This window comes from Berghia stephanieae, chromosome 1 (assembly GCF_034508935.2).
Source record: "Berghia stephanieae isolate SIO BIC M18660-M18661 chromosome 1, UCSD_Bste_1.3, whole genome shotgun sequence".
Classification (NCBI taxonomy): Eukaryota; Metazoa; Mollusca; class Gastropoda; order Nudibranchia; family Aeolidiidae; genus Berghia; species Berghia stephanieae.
In genome coordinates this window covers 38,482,059-38,488,276 of record NC_088360.1, presented here as the reverse complement: position 1 = coordinate 38,488,276, position 6,218 = coordinate 38,482,059, and positions in this window count along the sequence as shown.

Genomic DNA, 6,218 nt, shown 5'->3' with positions numbered 1-6,218 from the left:
GCATCATGCCTAGGAACCTCATCAATTGGAATGCTAGTGTGATTTGTTGAATGGTCAAGATTGCAAGGACTAAAGTTCCATTCTATTTGGAAGTATGCGCATTCTTTGTGTGTGTGTGTGTGTGTGTGTGTGTGTGTGTGTGTGTGTGTGTGTTGATGTTGTTTTGCAGAGAATCTCACCACTGAGCTACCCAAGCCCCGTCAACTAATATGTGTTTGATCTTTCTCATATTAGAATAAACCACACGCATACACACACACAAACACACACACACACACACACACACACACTCACTCGCACACAAACTTGTTCATTCTGTCAGCTCTCAAGCTACCCTATATCGCCTTAAGATGGTAGCATTTTCTGTAACTTGATAAACTACGTAATTCACACTTTTGTAGGAAATTATACTGTCTCTTTAGTATTTCATGGAGTTTTATTTTTCTTTCCTTCCTAGAATGCGCTGATATGACAGAGGGAAAGAAGCGGCAGACATCCTTTGTCGACTGTAAAAATTTAAACAAAGTTCCAAGACTCGATCAAGCTTCCCCTGAAATTTGTTTTGTCAAGAAATCATTGAAAATTCTCCTCTTACAAACCATAAAAAAAGCAACCAAGTTAAATTCTACTGAAGACACTTATGTCCCTGGTTATTTGTATTGGACAGGGCAAATTATGCACGTTGGGTTCCTGTGTTCCTTCATTCTCTTGATGTCCTTGAAACTATGCACCCTGCCAATTTAAAAGAATTCATGGATGGGCATTTTGTATCTACAAAAACAAACAGAGCATTTTCCTGCATGTCTGATGATCAGCTACATGAGTAAAATAACAAACTGATCAAGTCAGATGGTGGAGCTATAGGAAATTTGATAAAGAATCTGCTCTACTATACTGGATGGTTGCAGGTCCCGAAATTGTATCTGACAGAAAGTTGTGAGAGAAATCTTGACATCATCAAGGTAATGGAAACTAAATGTCACAGTGAGGACACTCCTGCAAATAAGAGACGCTTCACAAAAAATATTACAGATTTTATTGGTCAAATGGAGACCTTTGGAAACCCATTTGAGGAAAAAGAGGATAGACTAATAACATTACACACTCGCCAAGTAATGTCAAAGAAATCGGCCCTGTATGTCAGGGATGCATACACAATTGGAAAGCAAAGCTTTCAGACTTATTATAAACAAAGGTTAAACACAATTAAAGCTACAATCCATGACCCTATTTAAAAGAATTATCTTCCCAACTTCTATGCAAGTTCCTCAAAGAAATCATCAAAACAGAAAGAGAAAATTGCGTGTCTAAAGCAGGATTGTCATTTGTTCTCAAGACTGTTTATTTCTTGCCAGAAGATAGATGGAAATTTAAAAGAGTTTTTTTGAACATGAAAACCACCATTACCCACCTTCCCTGTCAGAATTCGGAATGCTCCGTTATGTCAAAAGTCTGACATTATTCAGTGTCTTCCTCAGTCAACGATTTTTGAGGACTGTACTGATTCAGTTCAACTTTGTGTGTATGACGGAGCAGCTCTCATTCATATATGCTCTCTACTGGAGGAAACTGTAAAACCTCTGGAGATGCTTCTGGTGTATTTATTCATTATATAAACACCCAGTTGAAAAGATTTAATCGAGTGGCCTTTGTATTTGTCGTCTACGTCAAAGATAACATAAAATCTTCAACCAACAAAGTAGGTACAACTGTTCTGTTTCTTATCCTCAAAGTATCAACAAGAAAAACACCAGGAAGCTTGTTATTTGCACTACAGGTGAGAACATTTACACATCTATTACAGACGTAGAACACTCATTGCAATCGCTGTACCCTTGTACTCAAGAAGAGGATGACACCAGAATGGCACTTCAGTTAAAGAATGGAAGCGAGTATAACTTGAAATCTGGGGTTACCCGAACAGTTGACTCAGATGTGTTATCATTCTGATATCACAGTTTGCTGCATTGGGAATGAAAAAGGTGTTTGTCAACTACGGTACAGGAAAACACAGAAGACTTATTCCTATCCACTCAATTATTGAATCCCTGGGTCCTGAAAAATCTCTGGATATAACCTTCTTCCATGTCTTTACAGGGTGTGACAGTGTCAGCTCATTTGCAGGGAAGGGAAAGAAAATAGCATGGTCAGTTTGGTCTGCATTTGACGTTGTTACAGACTCATTTAAAACTCTTGCTAATCAACCCTCTAAGGAAGATATAGCCAGCCATTTCAACTTCATCCAGAGATTTGTGTTTGTTGTTTGACAGAGCAACCAACTTATCTGCTGCCAATGAATGCCGGCGTGAACGTTTTACAAAAAAAAGTCACGCCTTCCAGACAATATACCACCAACTCGTGAAGCTCTCAAACAGCATTTAAAACGAGCAGTTTACCAAGCTGGTTATGTATGGAAACGCTCACTTGCTAAAGACCCTAGTCTTCCTTCCAAATCAGATTTTGGTTGGAAAGAAGTGAGAGCTAGAGTCCATCTGATGACGGCTTGGACCAGTTGATTCCAATGGCAATCGGACCTCCTCAAGAAGATGGGATACCAAAGTGGTCTACTTTGACTGACCGTGCACATGCCTCACAAAATCTGATTAAATGTATCTGTTCATCAAAGGTATGCTCCAAAAGATGCAATTGTGTTAAGGCATCTCTTCCATGTACTCTGTTATGTGCCTGCAATGGTCAATGTTCTTGAGACAAAATTTGACTTTAAACACGTTTTACAATTGTATGTTTTCAACAAACTGTGTAATTTAAAAGGAATGTAATTCTCCAATAATGCTGCTGTTAAATATGTACACAGAAAAATGTTTTAAATGGAGCAATGCATCATGTATTGTACAATATATCTAAATTTAAACGTGTTTTCTATACGATAGAGACACATTGTATTCTTATGTTTGCGATTGATTGTACATGGGTGTCAGGAGGAGAGAGGAGAGAGGGTACTTGCCTTGGTAGTTGAATTGTCTATTATTGTTTTTGTTTTTTTAATGAAATTAAGATTGCTTGCTTTTTAAGGATGTGAAGATTAAAAATGTTTTTGAAATGCGGGGCAATTCAAAAATATGTCAGATTCTAAACTATTTAAACAGTTTCCAGGAAGGAGAGATATTTTTTTTTAATTTCCTGAAAATTCCCAATTGAATTTCGTATTTACTTATATATTTCAATAAAAGTCAAATGGAAAAATAATTTGTGAGTCCAAAGTACGCAACGGAATAGCAAAATAACCACATTGTTAAAAAATATTTATAAAACCGTAATGTTTTGAGAAATAAAAAAAAAATGTTTTAATGTATTTTGTCACCTTTAAAGGGCAATAACTCCAACAATTTCTCAACTTGGAGCCACCTATTTTCGAAATCCTCATAAAATTCTGCACTTTGTGTGAAAATTTCATTCTGGTTACACGATTTGCACAATTTTTCCACTAAGCCAACGGACTATAGGTCTAGATTGATATAAAAGACAGAAGTAGGTTTTGTTATTCAGTCCCTTGCGACATCATTGGGTCATTTCAGCACCAATAAAAAAGATGAGGAAAAGTTGAAGATCTGAAGTTTAAAGCGCTTAAGTAAAAGCAAGACAAAGAAACTGGTTTAAACAACAACAGAATGTTCCACAATCAATCCACTGATGTGCTATTTTGACAATACCTAAAAGTCCCATCCAGACAAAAGCAAAAAATCCCACTATGAGAGATACACTTGTTTACAAGGTACAATATATTCAAATCTAATCTTTAACTGTAACAGTTAATAGCAAAGATCTGACTTACACTTACAGGGGAAAAAGAATATTTCTCAAAAAAGGCACTATACATTTGACCGACTCCCGCCCAGCAAAGGATCCCCACCAGAAACAGGGAAAAAAAGGCAATCTCAACAAAGAACAGAGACAGAGAGCAGCGTGGCAAGGGAAAACACATGGGCCGATTGTAGACACAGCAAGTGGACCTCTCCGTCCACCATAGGCTGTCAGAAGACCCCACCCAGAAGGACAGAAGTAGATTCTCTATTTATCCTTGTGAGTTAGGGAAACCAAGTACTTTAATAAAGAGGTGAGAATCAAATATTCACAAATCCTTCCAAGCCAAAATAAAGACATGATACGTTTGTTTTTAATGGTTTTAGGGAGCTTGCAACACATTTAGGTCTTATCAGCGCCAGTAAAAAGGAAGAAAATTGGATAGTAAAAATATTCTAGATGTACAATTAAAAAGGGCTTGAGGAAAAAGTAAGACAAAGGGGACCGATTCAAATAGGGAACAGATGTAGATTCCAAGAGCAACTATCAGTGTATTTAGTTTGAGATCACCTAAAAGTCTCACCCAGACACCGGCACAAGATCATACAGAGGGATACTCTCAAATATTTACAAATCATATGTTAAAAATGGAAAAAATTACAGTACACAACAGAGAGATGATTTACAAACAAAAAAAATCGTCCCCCAAAACTAAAACTATACATTTTACTGATTCCCTCCCAGCCAGGGCCAAGACAAAACCAACCAATCCAATTGTGATCCAGGGCTCATTTTAGTTTAACTCAGTTTCAGAAGTTCAATGGCACCTTGTCATACTTAATAAGGGTTTTGAATGACCAAGGTATGGAAAGCACAACACGACAGGACAATAAGGCAATTTATAATCCAGAGCTCCATATACTCATAGGTAAGATGCTAAAGAAAAATGTTGAAAATGGAAAACTCAAGGATATATTATTCGTTTGTTTTGTTTGTTTTTAAGGGTTCTACGGCGCTTGCAACACATTTAGGTTATATCAGCGCCAGTAAAAAGGAAGAAAATGGGATAGTAAAAAGTTCTAGAATTACAATTAACGCACAAAAGAAAAGGTAAAACAAAGGGGAATTGGTTCAAATAGGGAACAGATGTAGATTCCATGAGCACAACGTCAAAGTACCTAGTTTGAGATTACCTAAAAGTCTCATCCAGACACAAGCACAGATCCCACTAAGAGGAACACACTCAAATGTTTACAAATCATATGTTAAAAATGAAAAGAGTCACAGTACATAACAGAGAGATGATTTACAAGGAAAAAAATATCATCTCCCAAAACTATAACTATACATTCAACTGTTTCCCTCTCAGCCAAGGACTCCGTCCAAGGTCAGTACAAAACCAAGCAATCTCATTCCAAGACAAAGACAGAAAGCAATTGGAAAACAGATAAGAGGGGATAGAAGACACAGCTAGTACCTCCCTGCCCGCTATGGGAGGTAGGAACCCCACCCAGATATATTATTTCAACTAAGAGATATACAACCAAATTGTAACAATGAGAGATAACTGGGGTGTAGACCGATCAAAAACGTATGACAATAGTGCCCCTGCCCTAAGGAGATCTCCACCCACATCTGGTTCATGTTACACAGCATTTGAGATAAATTTTTAATCTGTTTGGTTATTTCAGTGCCATGTACAAACCTACTTTCTATTATATTAAATGAGGCAATAACAAAATTATGGCTGAATTTCTCAATTCTTTTATTTAATGGGCTATTTCTGCTTTTAGTCGATAGTTTCAGTCCAAACATCTTTTTCACCCGTTTACCAGATAATATTAACAGTCCATGTATGTGGCAATAACAATCTTATACACAAAACAGCATACATCCAATATTTTAAAAATGTAATAATCACACTCCTACATGAGTCACCGAATTACTTTTATAATAAACCTGATTGCATATTTACATAAAAGAAATTCGGTAAATTTCATTCATTGTATGTCAGCCTGAATAACCATGAGCATTTTAACAAATAACTTAGTAATCCCATCATTTATTCCTTTACTGTTATCATTTACAATCAATTTGTAACAAGGCTTAACAACAAAGCAACGTGATTATTTACAATATACATAATATATATATCTTTATATATATATATCACTTACAAATGCCCAATGAATGTGAGTTAATCTTTCTTTTCGAAATGAAACAAGGCAAAAGGTAGACCGAATGCATGCATACTATATTACAACAGATTATAATTATGAAGTTGATCATGATAATAATAATAACTATTATTACAGTATGATTGTTATTATCATCATCATCATTATTACTATTATTATTATCAATATTATTACTATTATTATTATTATTATATATTATTATTATTATTATTATATTATTATTATTATTATTATTATTATTATTATTATTATTACCAT